The sequence below is a fragment of the Oncorhynchus keta genome, unplaced genomic scaffold (assembly GCF_023373465.1).
Source record: "Oncorhynchus keta strain PuntledgeMale-10-30-2019 unplaced genomic scaffold, Oket_V2 Un_contig_14820_pilon_pilon, whole genome shotgun sequence".
Classification (NCBI taxonomy): domain Eukaryota; kingdom Metazoa; phylum Chordata; class Actinopteri; order Salmoniformes; family Salmonidae; genus Oncorhynchus; species Oncorhynchus keta.
The window spans coordinates 932-23,796 of record NW_026278970.1 but is presented as its reverse complement, the minus strand read 5'-3'; the positions used below and the strand labels follow the sequence as shown (position 1 = coordinate 23,796).

The 22,865-nt window shown below is 44.3% G+C and overlaps 1 pseudogene; it reads right to left on the bottom strand.

Annotated features, from left to right (window-relative positions):
* Positions 1 to 5,343: 5,343 nt before the first annotated feature.
* LOC127918780 (vasculin-like protein 1) lies at positions 5,344 to 21,457 on the bottom strand (annotated as a pseudogene).
* Positions 21,458 to 22,865: the final 1,408 nt, after the last annotated feature.

The window sequence follows — 22,865 nt, the reverse complement described above, 5'->3', positions numbered from 1 at the left end:
TGGTGTCTCTCTTGTCGTGATGTGCTTTGTCCTATATTTTTATACAATTTTGAATCCCTGCAGGTGGGCTTGTATTGTTCATTCTTTTCATAAAAATGTGTTAGTAAAATACTTTAAAAAATACTTTATAGTGCAAGTGATGTGTGGTTATGGAAACATATCAGACTGAAATTTTTTTAAAATAATAAAAAAATTCAAGATTGGGACTGGATCAACAACAAGCTCGGCCTAATGACAGCACTGCGCATGGTCATGGCTGTGTGTAAATTTATGCACACTCACAAGCAAATGTTCTTATTGACAAATTTCACACTTTGCGTGGAAATGATCCCATGCATGCTTTATGTACCGATTTGTACCTAAGCATGATTGATAAATGAGGCCCCTGAAGCTTTGAAGCATGAGGCTAAACTTCTCAATTGTTTTGGTCCTGTAGGTACCAGTTGTAGCAGCTTTTTTATTTATTTGTATATTTCAGCTTTATTTAACCAGGTAGGCTAGTTGAGAACAAGTTCTCATTTGCAACTGTGACCTGGCCAAGATAAAGCATAGCAATTCGACACATACAACAACACAGAGTTACACATGGAATAAACAAAACATAGTCAATAATACAGTAGAACAAAAGAAAACAAAACGTCTATATACAGTGAGTGCAAATGAGGTAAGATAAGGGAGTTAAGGCAATAAATAGGCCATGGTGGCGAAGTAATTACAATATAGCAATTAAACACTGGAATGGTAGATGTGCAGAAGATGAATGTGCAAGTAGAGATACTGGGGTGCAAAAGAGCAAGATAAATAAATAAATACAGTATGGGGATGAGGTAGGTAGATCGATGGGCTGTTTACAGATGGGCTATGTACAGGTGACAGTGATCTGTGAGCTGCTCTGACAGCTGGTGCTTAAAGCTAGTGAGGGAGATATGAGTTGCCAGCTTCAGAGATTTTTGCAGTTCGTTCCAGTCATTGACAGCAGAGAACTGGAAGGAAAGACGACCAAAGTAGGAATTGGCTTTGGGGGTGACCAGTGAGATATACCTGCTGGAGCGTGTGCTACGAGTGGGTGCTGCTATGGTGACCAGTGAGCTGTGATAAGGCGGGGCTTTACCTAGCAGAGACTTGTAGATAACCTGTAGCCAGTGGGTTTGGCGATGAGTATGAAGCGAGGGCCAACCAACGAGAGCGTACAAGTCGCAATGGTGGCTAGTGTATGGGGCTTTGGTGACAAAACGGATGGCACAGTGATAGACTGCATCCAGTTTGTTCAGTAGAGTGTTGGAGGCTATTTTATAGATGGAGAGTTTACAGTCTAACCAGACACCTATGTATTTGTAGTTGTCCACGTATTCTAAGGCAGAGCTTGAAGCACACCCGTGTACATGTGTGTGTGAGAGCAAAGTCTCATCGTGCTCATCTCAATGGCCATGTTAGAGTGGATCACTTTTGTCAAGTCGGTGACCATCGTCTTTCAAAATGTGTTGCATTCTGGGGGAAAACATTGTCTGACTTGTGCCCAAGTGAACTGCAAGTTTCTGCAGTTATGGTTAAACTTCATCCTGCTGCCATGGCCTGCATTGTGGGAGGCTCTATTGTCAACCAATCATTAGGGTGTTTTTGTTTGACCCAAATGAATGTGACCAAAGACATGACTGAAACCAATTTGCTGCAATTTATGTATATAGTAGATAGACACAAATAAATATTTGATTCTCTATCACTAATTGATTGTACAATTATACACAATTGTTTATTTCAGTTTGTTAGTGTGTGATTATGGGGGAACGATACATGTTTATTTCAACATTATGAAGAAAATGTTTTATGAACAATGGAAACACTGCCATGTTGATCTAAGCCTTGCTGTTGGAAAACCATATTAGTGTCCGACTTTTGGCTATTGCAGATGCAACTCCCTTGAATTCACTCCTCGGCTTTCTGTCTACAATCTACGGTATATCTACGGTCCTGCTGGTTGAAAGTCAATCTAAAAAAATATATATTTATTTTATCTCGGCAAGTCAGTTAAGAACTAATTCTTATTGACAATGACGGCCTGACAAAAGGCCTCCTGCGGGGACGGGGGATGGGATAAAAAAATAATATATATAAATATATTACAAAACACACATCACGACAAGAGAGACATCAAAACACTACATAAAGAGAGACCTAAGACAACAACATAACAAGGCAGCAACACATGGCAACACAGCATGGTAGCAACACAACATAAAAACATGGAGCAACACAGCATGGTAGCAACACAACATAAAAACATGGAGCAACACAACATAAAAACATGGAGCAACACAGCATGGTAGCAACACAACATAAAAACATGGAGCAACACAGCATGGTAGCAACACAACATAAAAACATGGAGCAACACAGCATGGTAGCAACACAACATAAAAACATGGAGCAACACAACATGGTAGCAGCACAAAACATGGTACAAACATTATTGGGCACAGACAACAGCACAAAGGTCTAGAAGGTAGACAACAATACCTCACGCAAAGAAGCCACAACTGTCAGTAATGTGTCCATGATATTCTTTGAATGAAGAGATTAAGAATGTGCCAGATTCAGAAGCTTGAATATCCTCTTTGAAAAAAAGGCTTGAACCCCACCCATTCGAATTATGTCCCCCAAAAATATAAAACTGAAGATAATTCATGATGGTTTTATTTGATTTTACTTCGTTTTGGAGTCAAATATAATAGTTTCAGTATAGTTATAGGTTTTCAAACAGGTTTCTTAATTTTATTTCAGTTTACTAAATTGTTTATTCATGATTAGATTTAGTTTGTTTCAGTTTTTAGTTTACGACAATAACCTTGACCCGTTGGATAGATGTTTCGAAAACGACTTAACAGTTTGAGAGCCTGAGTTTGTGTTTTATTGAAGGAAAGAGTGTAAGGAGGACCAGCTGCTGGGAGCCCAGGCCGAGATGCACTGCCAGCTGGGTCTCACCCCCTGCTCTGACTGCCAGTACAGCCAGGCCATCAAACACCTCAACAACTCCGCCAGGGTCATCAAGAGCAAACTAGCAGAGGAGGTGAATGTGATGAGTGATTCTCATTTTGAATGAAAAGGAATTGTTTAGATTCTTGGAAAATTGTAGTGTTCTTCCTTGTAACAAACACTCTTTCATTGTTTGTCTCCAAACCAAGCATCAGGGGGTGTTAAAAGCAGAGGGGCCCGATGCAGTTGTTGAAGAGAGGAAGGAAAAGGTGGAGCTGAAGGATCTACTGACAGAGATCCAGGAGAAGGTGGAAGACGCCACAGTGGGACAGAAGATGGCTGCCTCTGCTGCAGCAGAGGCTGTGATGCAGGAGACACTGGTGAGCAGGGGATTGAGATGGAGGGGGATCTAACCAGATTGATTAACCTAGTTCTCGCCCCCTTACCTTTTTAGGCTCTCTTAATTAGGTTTGAGTTTATGCAATACGGCTAGCATGAAGTTTGATTTCACTTTTCATTGGTTGTTTATTCAGGCAGGTGGTTCAGCGTTTCCAGCTCCGAGTGGAAGTTCTCTAAACGGTGGGACGTTTGCACCTATGGTAAGCCTAACATTTGGGATTTTAGGCAGGTTTATTGGTTGGTTTGTGTTTTAAAATAACATATTCTATGACTATGCGTCCTACCCCCTCACTCAGATTCAAGTCAGGTCCACCTACAGAAACGGCCCCTCAGTCTCCGACATCTCACACCGGGTCTGAAAAAAGGTCAGTGACGTGAACATATCTGCTCCCAGATAACACCTCTAGTCCTCCTCCTAGCATCCACACACACACTTATTTGTACCGTTTAACAGCGGGAACCAGAAAACAGCTTAGTAAAGGAGTGACTTTAAAAAGGCGAAACAGGAGACTCTTGTTAACAAAATGGTATATAAAGATTGTATTTTCTACTGCACAGGTAGTGACAGTAAATATCATGGAATACCTACATGTACTACTACTAGACCAATTTTAAATGCACTAAATAGACCACCACATTCAATAGCATGTGCCTCTTTGTGATTGCAATGACAAAGTCATTGTCAGTGAATTCAGTGTTGTGATTATTTTCTCATGCTTCTCCCTGCAGCCAGTGAAGCCCTGGTGACTGCCTGGTTACATCCTTCTAATGCAGATCAAGTTGTAAATATGTCATGTTCCTATGGTGTACCTGGTTGTGCTTTGTTTTTCATATTTGTAATATTTAGTATTAATAAAGAGTACCTAATTGATCATCTCTGTTTGAATCGTAAAGAAACGTAAAATGGGAATTTGGTAGGAAGATATCTACCTCTTGAAACAGTTTAAACGAATGGCTCAGTTCCTCCTCGCAGTGATCAGTGGTGTACTGTGAACACATTGAACTTTGTATACCTATGGAATAGATGTATGGCTATGAATTACATGCATCTTCTCTTGGCACTCAGCATTAAGGAGATAGATTGTAGGTAAGGCCCCGCAATAAGACTAGCGTCCTGTCCAGGGGGGTGTACTTGTACATGGAGCTGCCTCACGCTACAGAAGCACGAGAAAGGCTCCTGCTCATATGAGCCGTTCCGATTCGCACAAGCCAAGGTTACTTACTTACTATGGGAATAGATATCCTTGCTCAGTGGCCAGGCCAGTTGAATTAACTCATTATCAGATGACTGGGCTGGTGAGAAACACTTTGCTGAGAGGGAACAGAGGCGGATCATGTAGGAAAAGAAATCAGTGTTCCAGCGTGATGTGACATTTAAAAGGCAACGTTCTCTCGTTGGCAGACTGCATTCACGGTAAACGCTGAATGACAGCCCCTATCAGAAAAACCACCTTTCACATTTCTAGTGTGCCATCTATAATGCTGCTGCGACAGTGAATAGAGCACTTAATCTGTTTTAGTGGTAATCGCAGTCTGCATCGTTTGTTCCATTTTCCAGATTTGATTTATGGGACAGGTGAGAAACTGGGAAATATAGGAATGTCACAGGCATCGGGTCAGATTTGACCCCTGGAAGGTTTGTGTGCTGTAAGCAACATGGTTAACACTGTATTGAAGAAAGGGTTAGTATATCTATGGGTGGCTGGATCCATGTGATGCGATTGACCATTAACGCAATCCAGCAACTTGTTCATAGAAACAACAATCGGAACACATAACACCAAGCAAGGCCGGATTCATATTGAAACATCTCACCGTGTCAGGAACCAATTTTATTAATATCATTAATGTCGTCAGTGTCACTGAGATGAGTTAGTCTGTTTAAAGCAGAATCGGATGTGCATTGCCCTTTTCTTGACGAACACTCAGTTCCACAAAGCGAGGAGGAAGGGAAGGGGGAGGAGGTGCAGTGAAGGAGGCAACGCAGGGAAAAGACCTTCGCATGGGGAAGCTGAAACTTCCCCCTCCACTAGGATGTGATTGGTTGTAGCTTGTGCAAGATCAAGTCGAAACAGGTGTTCTGAAAACGAAGATAAGAGGGGGTGTGTGTGTGTGTCGGGTTTGTTTCGTAAAGCCACTTCGTCAGGTTTTGATGCAATCGCCGACGTCATCGTCGTCCGAGGTCTGGCTGCTGCTGCTGGTTTCAGACTCTGAGCCCTCGTCATCTTCTAGGTGAGCCTCAGCCACACACCTCCAGGGGTGAAGTGGAGGGTGACGCCTCGTGCGCCCGGGGAGGACCCCGTTTCTCTTCAGCTGGGAAGAACAAGAACCACCTGAGTCAGAACAAGAACCTAGACACTAACCTGGTTCTCATGCTATGTGCTTCAGACAACTCTTCCATACGACATGGGAGTGTTGGCTACAACACATACACAGGAGCCTTTTTACACCTTGCGCTAACATGTGGTTTTCACTATCTGATCAAGTTCTGTTACGTTTACACATGGCATTAAAATGTGTCTTATTTATGACTTATGTGTCAGATTTCCTGGTCACTCCACGTATAAAAAGTATTTGAGAGATTGTTTCAAAATAATATTTTATAAATCATAAAATTAGACAATTATTTATGCCTTGACTCTGTCTTGTCAATCATTTGACTGGGCGCTATAATGATGATTTAAATGGTTTCACCATCCAGATCTTTTACACTTGTAAGATATCCAGATACATTCCGTGACTGACTACCTCTGGAGGGTAGTCAGAAAGATCTGATTACAATCAGTTCACAATGTCTTTTGATTGGCACCCATCTAAAAATGATGGCACAATCAGAATGTGGACAAAATCAGGACAAAGGACGCATGTCAGCGCCAGGTATAAACGGGAATTGGGTTACCTAAACACCCCGTTTTCATTCTGTACAACCACATGCCACTTCCTATGAAGTTGATAACAGTCTGTCATTGAAGATGCACATAACATATTGATGATATTGTAAGACTGCCACAAACTCGTACCTGTTCAGTTTTAGTCTGGAACTCTCTGAGCTCATCCTCTGTCAGGGGCATGAAGCTGTCATCATTTTCTGGGTATTCCTGCCAGCCCATGGCTTTCAGTAATCTACAATGAAACAGCAAACACTGCTTAGCAGACTAATGGGGTGTGTGTGTGTGTGTGTGTGTGTGTGTGTGTGTGTGTGTGTGTGTGTGTGTGTCAGTCCTACCTGTGTTCTGCCTCTAGGGAGCTAGACAGGTGATCAGTGTCTGAATTGCTGAGAGAGAGGGAGTGAGGCAGGCCATTCTCATGGCAGACTCCCTGGTGGAAGGCTTTGGGCTCTGGGTTGCTGCTCTCGCCTGAGGAGTCATTCACACCAAAGAAAAGACACCTTAATAAAAACAGGACACTTCTGCTTACATATGAACTGAGCCATGTAACGTTCCGAGCCTCTGATTCATTTTCTTCAGTCAGCCTGTGAATTTACCTTCACTTGGTTTAAATGTAAGATTTTAAAGTTTTGGGCCTTTCTGTCCCACTTGGACATTTTTTAGGGCGTTATGTACCTGTCCAAGAGTTCCAGGGCTGCTGCTGGATGTCAGGTCTCCGGTGCACTCGTCCTTCAGCGTCCGCAGGAAGTCACTCTTCCTGTCTGGTCCGCGCCGCATCAGCTTTAGCCGCGACGATGGGCCAATGTCCATGGGAGGAGTCGTACTGTAGGGATGCTGCTAGACAACACAGATGTAGAGAGAGAAGAGAATGCTTAGCCCTTGCTTCTAACAGTTATGTGAACTTTTTCTCCCTTTCAGTCTCTAGGACTGGATTTGTATGGCCTGCTACAGTGCATTCAGAAAGTATTCAGACCCCAGAACAATCCAAAGTGTATTTTTGATACCGTCAGCAAAGCTAACTAAAAAGTAGCATTCCCCAAGAGAGGATGGCTTTCAAATTCTTTGACGAAATGATCATGATCATTGGAAAGCAAATTACTCCTCTTCAAATCTGCATTTTTCTCCAAAGCTCAGTTGTCCTGAATCTGCACAACACTACCAGGACCTAGGATTGGAGACACTCAAGGTTTTTTAATCCTACATCTCGACACATTCAAGAAAATAATCATGGCCTCTAAAACTTCAAGCTGCATACTGGACCCTATTCCAACTAAACTACTGAAAGAGCTGCTTCCTGTGCTTGGCCCTGCTAGGTTGAACATAATAAAGGGCTCCCTAGCCACCAGATGTGTACCAAACAAACTAAAAGTGCCAGTAGTAAAGCCTCTCTTTAAAAAACCAAGCCTTGACCTAGAAAACATAAAAAACGATCGGCTTATACCGAATCTTCCATTCCTCTCAAAAAAAAATGAAAAATCTGTTGCGCAGCAACTCACTGCCTTCCTGAAGAAAAACAATGTATACAAAACGCTTCAGTCTAGTTTTAGACCCCATCATAGCGAGAGAGACTGCACTCGTGAAGGTGGTAAATGACCTTTTAATGGCGTCAGACCAAGGCTCTGCATCTGTCCTCGTGCTCCTAGACTAGAGGTCCACCGATTAATCGGAATAGCCGATTTCAAGTTTTCATAACAACAATCTGTATTTTTGGGCGGCGATTTGACGATTTTTTACATTTATTTTTTATACCTTTATTTAACGAGGCAAGTCAGTTAAGAACACATTCTTATTTTCAATGACGGCCTAGGAACAGTGGGTTAACTGCCTCGTTCAGGGGCAGAACGACAGATTTTCACCTTGCCAGCTTGGGGGATCCAGCCCGGCCAAACTGAGCAATCAGGGAAAAGGGCCTTTGTCAGGGAGGTGACCAAGAACCCGATGGTCACTCTGACAAAGCTCCAGAGTTCTTCTGTGGAGATGGGAGAAACTTCCAGAAGGACAACCATCTCTGTATCACTCCACCAATCAGGTCTTCCTGGTAGAGTGGCCTGACGGCCACCACACCTCAGTAAAAGGCACATTACAGCCCGCTTGGAGTTCACCAAAAGGACTCTCAGAACACATGAAACAAGATTCGCGGTCTGATGAAACCAAGATTGAACTCTTTAGCCTGGATGCCAAGTGTCACTTATGGAGGAAACCTGGCACCATACCTATGGTGAAGCATGGGGGCAGCATCATGCTTTGGGGATGGTTTTCAGCAGCAGGGACTGGGAGACTAGTCAGGATCGAGGGAAAGGTGAACGGAGAAATCCTTCATGAAAACCTGCTCCAGAGCGCTCAGGACCTCAGACTGGAGTGGAGGTTCACCTTTCAACAGGACAACGACCCTAAGCACACCGCCAAGACAATGCAGGAGTGGCTTTGGGACAAGTCTCTGAATGTTCTTAAGTGGCCCAGCCAGAGTCCGGAATTGAAACCGATTGAACATCTCTTGAGAGACCTGAAAATAGCTGTGCAGATATGCTCTCCATCCAACCTGACAGAGCTTGAGAGGATCTGCAGAAAAGAATGGGAGAAACTCCCCAAATATAGATGGGGTAAAATTGTAGAATCATACCAAAAAGACTCAAAGCTGTAATCGCTGCCAAAGGTGCTTCAACAAAGTACTGAGTAAAGGTTCTGAATACTTATGTAAATTCATATTTACTTTCTTTATTTTTAATACACTTGCAAAAATTCATAAAACCTGTTTTGCTTTGTCATTATGGGGTATTGTGCGTAGATTGATGACGGGAAAAAACAATTTAATACATTTTATAATGAGGCTGTAACGTACCAAAATGTTAAGGAGTCTGAATACTTTCTGAATGTACTGTACATATAAAGTGGGTGATCAATTAGCTTAATTTCTCAGATCAAATAAAATGTCAACAAAATAATGTTACAGGAATGCTAATTTAATCCATTTCAGAATAAGGCTGTAATGTAAAACAAAATGTGGAAAAAGTACTTTCCGAATCCACTCTGAACCCTTTCATGTGTGTTAGGTGTCTGCAGAGCTGCCCTCACCTCTTTGGGGGTGTTGTGGCTTTGTAGCTGGGTGGCAGAGGCATAGGGTTTGGCTGCAGACACAGGACTGGTGAAGACAGAGTCTCGTCCTGACAAGTGGAGGCCAGGCTTAATGGAGTCCCTCACACTCTGCTTCCACTGGTGGGGTTTGGTGGTCACCAGGGCAGGCTTGGGCACCAGGTTCTTGTAGACAGAGTGGGTGGAACTAGCAATGGTGGGCAGGGTTTTACTGCTGTTGATGGGTGGGGCTCCGGAGCTGGCAAAGCTGGCAGAGAACGCAGTGCATCCTGGATCCTCTTTGGAAACCTTCTTGATCACGAGCATCTTAGACACCATCTGCTTTCCACTAGGAGGGTTCTCTGCAGATAAGGGAAGCAACAACTTGTTAGAGGGTAAGGACATGGAGATAAGGGAATGGTCTGAACTTTGAAGATGTTACTGATGTCAGCTTTCTAATGTCGAAATCAATCAATTACCCCATACTCCAGCGCGAGGAGCCAGTGGCCTCGTCTGGTTTCCAGACTTTCCAGTTGTTTCAGGGTTAAGGGAGGGCTGGGAGAAAAACATTAAACATGATTTGTTATTATTCATTATATTGAAGTCTGTATATACTGTATATTTGCCATGATGTTTTATGTTTACCTGTACCAATGCAGACATTTTTCCCCCTAGGTCTCAATGTCACTATGCCTATTGGCCCCTTTTTTAACTAACTATTTTTCACGGACTCTATGCACACACTGGACTCCACCCACACACACAACAACACACACACACTCACCACATATACAGTGCCTTCAGAAAGTATTCATACCCCTTGACTTATTCTAAAATGCTTTGTTTTACAGCCAGAACTAAAAAAGGATTAATAATATTTTTTTCCACATACACACAATACCCATAATGACAAAGCGAAATATGTTTGTAGAAATGTTTGTACATTTATGTAAATTGAATACAGAAATATCTCATTTTGTAAGTATTCACACCCGAGTCTATACATGTTAGTTACCTTTGGCGCGATTACAGCTGTGAGTCTACCTGGGTAAGTATCTAAGAGCTTTGCACACCTGGATTGTACAATATTTGCACATTATTATTTTTAAACTATTCAAGTTTAAAGTTTAAAGTTAGTTGTTGATCATTGTTAGGCAGCCATTTTCAGTCTTGCCATAGATTTTCAAGCCGATTGAATTACAAACCGTAACCACGCAACTCAAGAACATTTAATGTTGTCTTGCTAAGCAACTCTAGTGTATATTGGCCTTGTGTTTAGGTTATTGTCCTGCTGAAATGAATTTGTCTCCCAGTGTTTTTGGAAAGCAGACTGGACCATGTTTTCCTCTAGGACTTTGCCTGTGCTTAGCTCTATTCTGTGTATTTTTATCCTAAAAACTCCCTTGCCCTTGCCGATGACAAGCCTACCCATAACATGATGGCCACCACCATACTTGAAAATATGAAGTGATGTTTCGGATTTCCCCCAAACATAAACACTTTATATTCAGGAAGTTAAGTTCATTGCTTTGCCACATTTTTACTTCAGTACCTTGATGCAAACAGGATGCATGTTTTGGGATATTTACATATTCTGTACAAGCTTCCTGTTTGCATCGGTACTGAAGTAAAAATGTGGCAAAGCAATGAACAACTGCTGAATATAATGTTTATGTTTGTTCCCAACATCACTTCCATATTTTCAAGTATGGTGGTGGCTGCACTCATGTTATGGGTAGGCTTGTCATCGGCAAGGAGCAAGGGGAGTTTTTAGGACAAAAATACACGAATAGAGCTAGCTTTGGGCAAAGTCCTAGAGGAAAACATGGTCCAGTCTGCTTTCAAGCACTGGGAGACACAAATTCTATAAACTCAGCAGGACAATAACCTAAAACACAAGGCCAATATACACTAGAGTTACTTCAGCAAGAGCGACATTAAATGTTCAGAGTTGCGTGGTTGCCGGTTTCATATTCAATCGGCCGAAAATCTATGGCAAGACTTGAAAATGGCTGCCCTGGCAATGATCAGCAACCAACCAAGCTTTAAACTTGAATAGTTTAACAAATAATAATGTACAAATATTGGCCACAATCAGGTGTGCAAGCTCAGATACTTACCCAGGTAGACTCACAGCTATAATCGCTGCCAAAGGTAATTCTAACATGTATAATTTCAGTGTAATACCCAAGCAGTGAACTATTTAACATTCAATTTACAACAAATGTTTTCTACAAACATATTTACTTTGTCATTATGGGTATTGTGTGTATGTGGAAAAAAATATTGTGTTCTGCTGTAAAACAAGCATTTAGAAACTTAAGTCAGAGTATGAACTACTCTGAAGGCACTATTATGTGAAGTGTATTGATGGTGTGTGTGTGGGTGGAGTCCAGTGTGTACATAGAGTCGTGAGTTGGGTAAAGAAGCCCAGCCAAACATTTGAACCTAGAGAAAAATATTATACGTGTACAGTGAAACATAAGCATCGTAACAAGCTATACAGTATCTCCCAGACCAGCAATGGTACAATAAATCATGTTAATATTTTCTCCAGCCCTCGCAACCCTGAAGCTGAAGTCTGGGGGAGCCACTGTCACGATTGTTTGACATTGAAAGCGGCATCGTATCTCGGGTTCGAGACCATTCCTTAGTCTCCGTAATCGCCCACCCTCCCAACGAAGTTGTTGCGGGACACGAATGAAGCAGATATTTCGTCTAGATACTCAGAAGGACTCAAGAAACCAGGATACTCTCTGCCAGCAAGGCCCACCATCGGTAAAACCCTGCCCGCCGTTCCTTCTGTCTACAAGAACTGGTGCCCAAGCCTGCCCTGGTGACCGCATAGGCCCACCGGTGGAGGCCAGGTGTGGGGACCGACAAGCCTGGCCTCCACTGTCAGGGCAGGCTCACCGATCTGTCTTTGCAGCCAAACATACTCTGCCGCCCAGCTACAAAAACGCGCTCTGCAGGCTAACACACGTAGTTTGCATTTGTTTACACGTCACGGCCATTCTGAGTGAACAAGTGCTTCCTGGCATTGACACTGTTGACATTTTATTTGTCTGGTAAGCAGTGTCACCCAGTACATTCGAAAGTATTCGAACTCCTTAACATTTGGTGCGTTCAGCCCTCGTCGCAAAATGTATTAAGTGTTTTCCCGTCATCAATGCATATACCCCATAATGACGAAGCAAACAGTAGAAATTTTTGCAGTCTGATAGTGTGAATTTATAATTCAGTGCCACTCGTACTGTTATTGAGAAGCACTGCTGGCACAATCTTTGGTATGATTCTACAATTCCCCATCCTGTTTGGGGAGTTTCTCCCTTCTTTCTGCAGATCTCTAAGCTCTGCTCAGAGCCCAGATGGAGAGCATATCTACACAGCTATCTCTCAGAAGTATTCAATCGAATTTCGGACTCTTTGAGCCATAAGGCATTGAAGACATCCCAGAGCACTCGTGCTGGCGATGAGCTGATCTGAGTCCTGGCAGCCTGGAAGCGAGAATTTTCATGATTTCTCCGTTCACCTTCGATCTGACTGTGATCCCTGGCTCGCTCCCCAACGCTATGCTCTGGAAAGTATGGTGCCGGAGACTCACGTGACACTTATCAGGCTAAGAGTAATCTTGGTCATCGAACGGCGGAGAATCTGTTCATGTTTATTGGTGGCGGGCTGTGTACCGCACGAGGTGTGGTGGCGTCATACTCTGGAAGACGATTGGTGATGACAAGTGGTTGTCCTTCTGGAAGTTTCTCTTCCACAAACTCTGGAGGCTTGTCATGGTCACCTGACGAAACGCACCTGATTGCCGGTTGAACTGTCCCCAATGGCAGGCAATCGCGAGCAGTGCCACTGTTCCTAGGCCGTCGTGGGAATGTTCTTGGCTGACACCAAGGTTCAAGGCATAAGCAAATGTAAAACAAATGCCGTAAACCGGGTGACGGTATGAACTTGGCTCGACTATTCGATGGACTGAACGCGAGTTTGAATGCGGTCTGGCATGCGATAAGGTCATTTACCACGCTTCAGTGCGTATCTCAGCCAACATGATGGTGCAAAAACGTTTTGCCCTTCGTGTTTTTCTTTCGGAAAACGTACTGCGCGGCAGCACCACACTGTTGAGAGAATGGAAGATTACGATATAAGCGTCGTTATGTTTTTCTAGGTCAAACTGGTCAAGAAACCTACTGGCTTTACATTTGGCAAATAAATTGAGCAGGAGGCCCTTTGTATGTTCGAAGAACTTAGCTCGTAGTTTGGTGGGCATAGAGGTCAGTATGCAGCTTGAAGTTTTAGAGTGTGATTATTTTCATGAATGTGTCGAATGCTGAGACAAATTGCAGTGTCTCAATCTAGGTCCTGGCTGAGTGTTGTAGATTCAGGAGCAACGACTGGAAAATGCGAATTTGAGAGGGAAATGGCGTAGCTCGATGATCAGCCAGTCGAAAGAAGGCCCGAACTCTGGTGCCGCACGGGTCAGCTGCTCAAATACGCTGAATGAGCTGCCTGGTCATCAGAACTGAGGAAAGTTCGCAACTGTTGACGGAGCTAAGCCAGCTCTGGCGCTCACACGCCTGAACGACAAGCCCCATCGTCGGCGATATGCGGCATGTTGAAACTCTGCGGCGGCGGCGGTACTGACATCCAGCAGCAGTCTGGACCCGGAACGCACCCTAAAAAATGTCCGTGAACAGAGGCTTAAAGCACTTCAAAAATCTTACATTTAAACCAAGTGAAGATGCTGAGAATGACGAAAAGAAAATGAATCGAAGAGCTTGGCGTCAATGTAACAGAAAGTGTCTCTATTTGAGTGTCTTTTCTTTGGTGTGAATAACCTCGAGTAACAGCCCAAGCCGTGCCATGTCTCTCCTCCTCTCTCAGCAGTGTTCACTGATGCCTGTCAGCTCCCACAGGAAGCAGTTTGTTTACACGCACACGCACACACCCATTGTCTGCTAAACGTGTTCTCTCGTGAGTGGCCAGAAACACAGAAAATGACTAAATGCTGACTTGAAGGATGACTCAGAGAAGTTCCAGACTAAAGTGCAGTTGTGGCCGGTACCTCTTACAATATCATCAGCTGCTGTTAATAATGGCGTGTAGCAGGCTGTATCAGCTTCATGGGAAGTGGCGTAATGGTAACAGGCGGGGTGAACGACCAACCCAATTGCGTTACCTGGCGCTGATCTTTGTCTGATTTGTCACGTGTGTGCGTCATTTTAGATGATCAAAGACGTGAGCTGATGCTGTCGAATGCTGCGACTGCCTCGGAAGGTGATCGGTACCGAGCGGGTATCTGGTGGCAGATGCAGTGAACGAAACCATTTAAGCTCATCATTATAACGGCAGTCAAATGATTGACAGACAGGCATAAATGTCTGGTATGATTTATAAAATATTATTTTGGTAATCTCTCAAGTACTTTTGCTCGTGGAGTGACAGAAATCTGACATAAGTCATAAATAGACGCATTTTAACGCCGTAATGCAAGCGTAATAACGATAGTGAAAACCGTATGAGGTAAAAAACCATGTGTTGTAACCCAGCTTCCCATGTGATGAAAAATTGTCATGGCATGGGCTGGGTTTGTCAGACAGTTCTTGTTCCCAGCTGAAGGCGGAATGCAAATCTCCACTTCGCCCCTGGGTGTGTGGCTGAGCTTTCACTTACAGAAGATGACGGGGAAGCAAATGCAGGCAACGGCCAGACACCGGGCGGCGACTGACATCAGCCGATTACAGCCTGACAATGGCTGCAGCAAACCATTTACCACACCCCTCTTATCTTGTTTTCAGGCTGCACCTGTTCGACATTTAGCTTGTATCACGTCCTGAGAGGGGAGACTCGGCTTCCCCCATGCGTCTTTTTCCTAGTTGCCTCGCTACTGCACCTCCCCCTTCCTTCCTCTAACTTTGTGAGGCTTTAATTCAAAATTCTGTAATGATGATATGACTTGTATGTGATATTAATGGAAGTGATTTCTTCAACGACCAGTGTTTCAATATGAATCGACGCTATGTGACCATGTGTTCGATTGTTGTTTCTATGAACAGGGTGCTGAATTAATATTTGTCGCATCTGCTGGACTCAACCGCCACTGGGTAACTTGCCTTCAACAAGTGTTAACCATGTTACTTACGGCACAAATACTCCGAGGGCCGTCTGACCGATATATTGTTCATTCTATATTTCCCAGTTTCTCACCTGTCCCATAAATCAAATGCAGAAAATGGGAGCAACGTGCAGACTGGAGTACCACTAAAGCTGGGTAAGTGTATTCACTGTCGCGCTGTGATGGCGCACTAGAAATGTGAAAGGTAATTTTTCTGACAGAAACTGTGTTCAGTTACACGTGATGATCTTGCCAGCGGCGTACCTTTCATGCATCTGCTAGGCCTGTTCTTTTCCTGTTCCCTCTCATCACCAGCGTCGTCTGATGTGAGTTGAGCTGTCTTCAGTGAAAATAGTAAACTTCTTGGCTTCTCTTGACCTGGTGACTCTTCAGCAAAGACACATTCAGCTGCGCAGCGAACATCTTTGACAGGCGAGGGCATCTGTCTCTGTGTCATGGCCCATACATTCCATAGGTATGCAGAGACTGTAACAGTACACCACTACGTTTGAGCCATTCGTTAAACTGTTTCAGAAAATCTTCACCAAGCCCATTTACGTTCTTGCCGATCAAGCTGAAGATGATCAGTGGCACTCTTAATATAAATATTACAAGTATGAAAACCGCAACAGAGCTACACCATGAGAGCATGACCACGGCTTGTCTACGACCAGAATGTAACCGAACGGTCTGAGGCAACTGCGAGGCTGAAAAGTAATCGGCACTGAATTCGCGACGTATTTTGTCATTACGTATCACAAAGAAGAGCACGCTCTGACAATGCATTGCATGTCTATGGCTACATGTTCCATGATATTCTGTGCGTAGAAATACAAATCTTTATATACCATTTTATTAACAGAATCTCTGTTCACTGCACCGTCCTCCTTTACAACGACTTCATGTCCTGAGCAATATGTGGATGCTAGGAAGGAGAGACAGAGGTGAGCTCAGACCCAGTGTGAAAATGTCGAGTGGGCTGTAGGTGAACGCTGTGAGGTAGGAGCATGTCTCATGAAATATATTGACCACAAAAACAAACCAACCAAACACAAAAAATCCCAAGGTGTTAGGCTTACCGTAGACTCACCGTTGGCGAACTCCGGAGGCTGGCTGAGGCTTGCGGCTGGCCAATGAAGATGAGAATCTGTCATCTATTATGCAAACTCAGGCCTGTGAGAGGCACAAAGGTGAAGCGGCTAGGTTAATCATTTCTGGTTAGATCCCCCTCCCTCATTTACCTGCTCTTTCAGTGTCTCACCATCTGGCTCTGCTGGGGCAGTATCTTCTGTCCCCGCTGTGAGTCTTCCACGGCCGCCTACCTCTTTCGGCAACTGTCGGGCTATCTTCAGCGCCCTGCTGATTTGGAGACGAGCTGTGAAGTGTTTGAGGAAGAACACTGCATTTTCGAAGTCACTCATCTGTCTTATTCAGAGGTTATTCAAGTGTTGGTAGCGCAACCACGGCGTCGAGCCAAGGTGAGCCAGCGTGATCCACGTCTGGCCATCAGTAGTCTCTGCCTCGCCTTCAGTGCTGGAAATGACTCAAGCTTTGTTAAGGCATTTTGGCTGTGTATCGGTCAGAAGTAGTAGGCAAGAGAGCAAGCAAATCATCATCAGTACAATCAGGTAATGAAACTGAAATAAAACAAAAGTGTTTGAGAAACCATAATGAAACATATGTTACGACTTGCGAAAGTAAATCAATACATGCTTCGTTACTATCGAAGCTGAGTTATAGTCGAGAAATGAGTGAGATCAAGTGGCACGATGAGCATTCAAAGAATGTCATGTTTATTATAATGGTAATAACTACTCAAATCAATCATTATCTTACCTTCTAGACCTTTATTAGCGACAGCTCTGTGCCCAACATATCTTCAGTACCATCTTTTTGGCTGCTTTGCTACCATGTGCTGTGCCCGCTCCCATGTTTTGCTGACTATGGTGACCCCACATGTTGCTCCCATGTTTTATGTTGTGTTACCATGCTCCCATGTTTTGTTGTATTCCCCATGCTGTGACACCCATGTATTGCTCCCATGTTATGTTGTATTTTCTATCTGTTGCCAGCTGTTTTATCTTGTGTTCATGCTGTCCATGTGTTGTTATGACCTTAGATCTCTCTTTTATGTAGTGTTTATTCTCTTGTCGTGATGTGTGTTTTTATATTATGCTATATTATTTTTATCAATATCCCCGGAAAACTTGCTATCAGGCCGTCATTATCGTAAGAACCAGTTCTTAACTGACTTGCGAATAAAAAATGCTATTACCGTTGACTTCCTTACCAACAGGACAACTCAGTATCACAGTAGGTGCTGAGCAAGCTTCAGTGAGAGTACTGCAATAGCAAAAATGCGGATGCATATGGTTTCAACGGCAGGCTTGATCAGCGTAACGTGTTCAAAACATTTTCTGACGAAACCAAGCGTAATAGATTCCCCCATATTGCTGAAGCTGAAGTAATGCTGATATTAGTGATAGAGAATCAAATGACGTGTCCCAGCTCTTTACTATATACATAAATTACCTTTAAAACCAATTTCGTCATCTTTGATGCATTCATTGAATATACAAGCTACCTAACTATTGATTTGACAATAAACCTCCTGGCTGAAACTATATTACCATAACTGCCGAAACTTGCCGGTTCGCAGGCCTGAAGTCGAATCTTTCCCAGATACTGTACATTACAGGCGATGATGCGGCTTGACAGAAGTGATCCTCCCAGCGCCGGCCGTGGCGCGATGGGCATGCATATTTACGCGGGTGTGCTCAGCCTGCCTTGAAACTGGACAACTGGCCAGGCGCTCTCCATCTATAAAAATAGCCTCGAACGCTCTATAATTAAACTGAATTAAAACATGCCTCTTGAGTTAGTTGCTGGCTTTGCTGGCGCTACCCCGATAATCACCTTGATTCTCTTGCCAATGACAGAACAAATCTCTGAAGCTGGCAACTCTATCTCCCTCATAACAGCGTATCAGCAGCTGCAGATATAATACCTGTGCATAGCCGTCTAACAAACGGCCGTAGATCTACCTCATCATGCTATGTTTATTATTTATCTTCTTTACCCGCCCCAATATCTCTACTTGCACATTCATCTTCTGCATCTACCATTCTGTCAGACTTTTGTTGCTTATGTGTTGCTTAGCCGCAAACTCGTTCGGCAACCCATCTTACCTCATTGCACTCACCATATAGGCTGTTTTGTTGCCTAACGTTCTGCTATGTCAATATTACTCTTATGTTTGTTTGTTTATGGCAGCAACCTGTGTTGTTGTGTGTGCAATTGCTGTAGCATGGCGGCGGGTCTGATTTTGGGTGAGAACTTCGGCCCAACACCACACCTGTTGAATGAGCTGAAATGCGGATAGGTAAAGCTGCTGCAACGCCTACGAGGACGAAAACGGTGAGTTTAGCCTCATGCTTCAAGCTTCAGAAACAAACATCAATCCTTGGAGACACAAATCGATGCCATAAAGCATGCGTAAAGTTCAACGCAAATTGTCAATGGGCTGACGCTTGTGGTGTGCGCTCATTACGCGTATGCCGAGCCGAAACCGATCCCAATCTTTAATTTTATTATTTCAAAGAATTTCCGGTCTGATATCTTTCCATATACACATCACTGCACTATAAGTATTTTTAAGTATTTTACTAACATTTACATGAAAGAATGGTGGCTACAAGCACCCGCCTGCAGAGATTCAAGGCACATAGCCAGGCCCAAGCATCACTTTGCCCACCACCTGGACACAAAGGTAACGGCATAAGCAGCAACATCTGCGTATGGGGGCAGAGAAGAGCAGATACAGCTGTACATCGCGGCTGCCACGGCCTGATCTTGGTGAGGAGGAGATAAACTGTCCATTTGTGTTTGTTGCAGCTCGTTATGCTAACCTGCATCAGCCTGAAGGTAACCCGAGTGTGCTGAGAACTGCAGGCTGTGGTGAAAGGCTGCAGTAGGTATCTCAGATGGGGGTGAGCCTAAGAGTTTTATGGCAGAGACCAATTACAGAAGTATGTGTCCTATGAGAGCATTGTTGGCAAATGATGACAGAAATATTATTTCCCTCTCACTGCCGATCTGTCTCTGCTAATCTGATCTCTAGTCAGGGTGGGTTGGCAGCTGAAAGAGTGACAATGAAGGGAAATCCAAGTGCTACCAAACCATTAACGATTTGGGTAGAGCAGCTTGTTGAACACTAAGAAAAGCTTTGTCATTAACATCGTCAGGAGACTAGATGATTAGCAAGACGCAGCATCTGCATGTAATGGATGTGAAACTTTCCTACTGCTATTTATGTTGATAAGTATATTTTGAAGAGTGACGAGACAGGCTGCTCCCATGGTGACGAGCAGTATGGGTTGACAGCAGTGTTGACTTTGCTACTGCACTCTTTGAAGAAGGTAGTGCTGAAACCAGGCAAGAACCACCGAGACACCAACTCCCAGCCGGCCCACAGATACCGCTATCAAAAAAACTTTGAACAGAGTCAACAAAAACTGGCAGCATAGCCATTGCCCAGAATCAAATGCAACCTGGTGACATAATTTAGGACGCTGGGCCGGTGGTAACCTGGCGAAGAGCTGGAGTACCGGGAAATACTATAGACATCGAAAATCGGTCGGTGATTGACCGACAGGATTTTTCAAACGCACGATAAACAGGCGAATCATAAAATGAGCCTATAGCTGATTATGATGTGATCTGCAAATAAGGCGCGTAATGAGAACGCCTCGAAAGAAGAAGACCTATCGGGCAAGATTGGCGATGATGCGAACCTGCAACAACAAGAGGTCTAAACCATCTGACCATTGAAGAGCTGAACCGGTAGCAGTGAGGTGAGGAGAGCATTGAGATTAGGCGTGAAAGGGTGAAGATGATGAAATGACGGTGGCGCAGAGCGAGTCAAGCAAAGTCTGGTCCTTGTCGAGACAACCACTAGCGTTAACTGTAGTTTGTGCAGCGATAGCAAACCCAGCTGTCAAAAATATTTTATGAATGCCTATCTTGTGCTCCCGGCTTCATTCTCGGCTCAGTCAACCTGTGGCTGACAATGATGTGACCGTCGTCAAACCAAATGATGACATTACATACGTGAATGCGAGTATAAATAGTTGATCGAAGGCTGGCACATCACTGCTTGTGACCTCTTGTCGCTTCAGCTAAGAAGAAGCTTACTGAAAAATGAGTGCTGTCTTTATTATCTATAGGGTGATGGCAAATAATATTGCCATATTCATATTTTCTTGACAGTAACAAGAGAAATCTTTCAACAAAAGATTATGACAGATGTTAAAACATGTAAATAACGGTATTGCAAAATTTCCGCTGATGTGTGACGGCTGAAGGCAATGCAGGAGAAAACCTGGTGCAGTGGTGGAAGTGTTGAGACATAACCGGAGTTGCCAGGTTAGTCATGGTCAAGTATGTTGCTCTGAGCTAAGGGCCAACCCACTGTTGATAGCTGTCATTGTTCGGCATGAACTGGTGCTTAACTGACTTGCCTATAAGGTGGCATTGAATATGCAAGAGTATGCTATATTTTGCCTACAGATGAGGGCTTTAGAAATCTGTCGGCACCGTCTCAATAGAACACTCGACGAGCTCTTTATTGCCCAACCTGGCCTGCCAATATCGTTGATTGACTCCGAGCGGATGTGGTATCTACAGGTAAACTATCCTCGGAAAGAGGAAATTGAAAACAACCGAAGGGATATATTACCACACACCACCTCAGAGCTTTTAGTTACTTCATGGCAAGAGACAATAACATGGGTAAATCAGGAACATTAGCTCTATTAGAACCTATCATGTAATAGATCCCATCCAGAAAGACTGAAGTACGGGGTGCAAGAGAACCTGTGCTCTTGCTCTGTCCGAGGCTGGCGGCAGCCTTGTGCTTCTGTGAGGGCCAAGCTGGCCCCTGAAGGCCGCTGGCCCACGAGTGCAGCCTGCGGCACAGGCTGGGCCTGGCAATCACAGGGCGAAGACCTGTCATGTGTGCAGACTTGGCTCAGCCTCGCACTGAGCCTTCCTGCCGAGGCTGATCTGTGGCTTCACCAACACAACACATCTATTCTAACGCCTGTGTCCTGCGAACAACCCTTGAATATTCAATGTGTATTGTGATATGAGCTGAACTAAGCTGTGAGAGTTGTGACATTGTATAACAAAAAGTAGATGCTAGATGGTATTTAATTTTGCTCTGTATTGGTGTGGCATCTTAACCATCTTCGACCTTCACTAGAGAAGGCTGTCGTAACTGAGAAAATGATGTGTCAAGCCTCAAACCTCTGGTCTGGAAGGCATGGTGCGTATATCTGAATGCTGCATGTACACAGTCGGTTATTACATTTACATTTACATTTAGTCATTTGGCAGGCGCTCTTATCCAGAGCGACTTACAATGGTGCATACACCTTATGACAACCAGTGGAACAGCCACTTGCATCTAAATCTTGTTGGGGGGAGAAAGGATTACTTACCCTTACTTACCCTATCCTAGGTATTCCTTGAAGAGGTGGGGTTTCAGGTGTCTCCGGAAGGTGGTGATTGACTCCGCTGTCCTGGCGTCGTGAGGAGTTTGTTCCACCATTGGGGGTCAGAGCAGCGAACAGTTTTGACTGGGCTGAGGCGGGAACTGTACTTCCTCAGTGGTAGGGAGCGAGCAGGCCAGGTGGATGAACGCAGTGCCCTTGTTTGGGTGTAGGGCCTGATCAGAGCCTGGAGGTACTGAGGTGCCGTTCCCCTCACAGCTCCGTGGCGAGCACCATGGTCTTGTAGCGGATGCGAGCTTCAACTGGAAGCCAGTGGAAGAGCGGAGGAGCGGGGTGACGTGAGAGAACTTGGGAAGGTTGAACACCAGACGGGCTGCGGCGTTCTGGATGAGTTGTAGGGGTTTAATGGCACGGGCAGAGGCCCAGCCAACAGCGAGTTGCAGTAATCAAGACGGGGAGATGACAAGTGCCTGGATTAGGACCTGCGCCGCTTCCTGTGTGAGGCAGGGTCGTACTCTGCGGATGTTGTAGAGCATGAACCTACAGGAACGGGACACCGCCTTGATGTTAGTTGAGAACGTCAGGGTGTTGTCCAGGATCACGCCAAGGTTCTTAGCGCTCTGGGAGGGACACAATGGGTTGTCAACCGTGATGGCGAGATCATGGAGCGGGCAGTCCCCTTCCCCGGGAGGAAGAGGAGCTCCGTCTTGCTGAGTTCAGCTTGAGGTGGTGATCCGTCATCCACACTGATATGTCTGCCAGACATGCAGAGATGCGATTCGCCACCTGGTCATCAGAAGGGGAAGGAGAAGATTAATTGTGTGTCGTCTGCATAGCAATGATAGGAGAGACCATGTGAGGTTATGACAGAGCCAAGTGACTTGGTGTATAGCGAGAATAAGAGAGGGG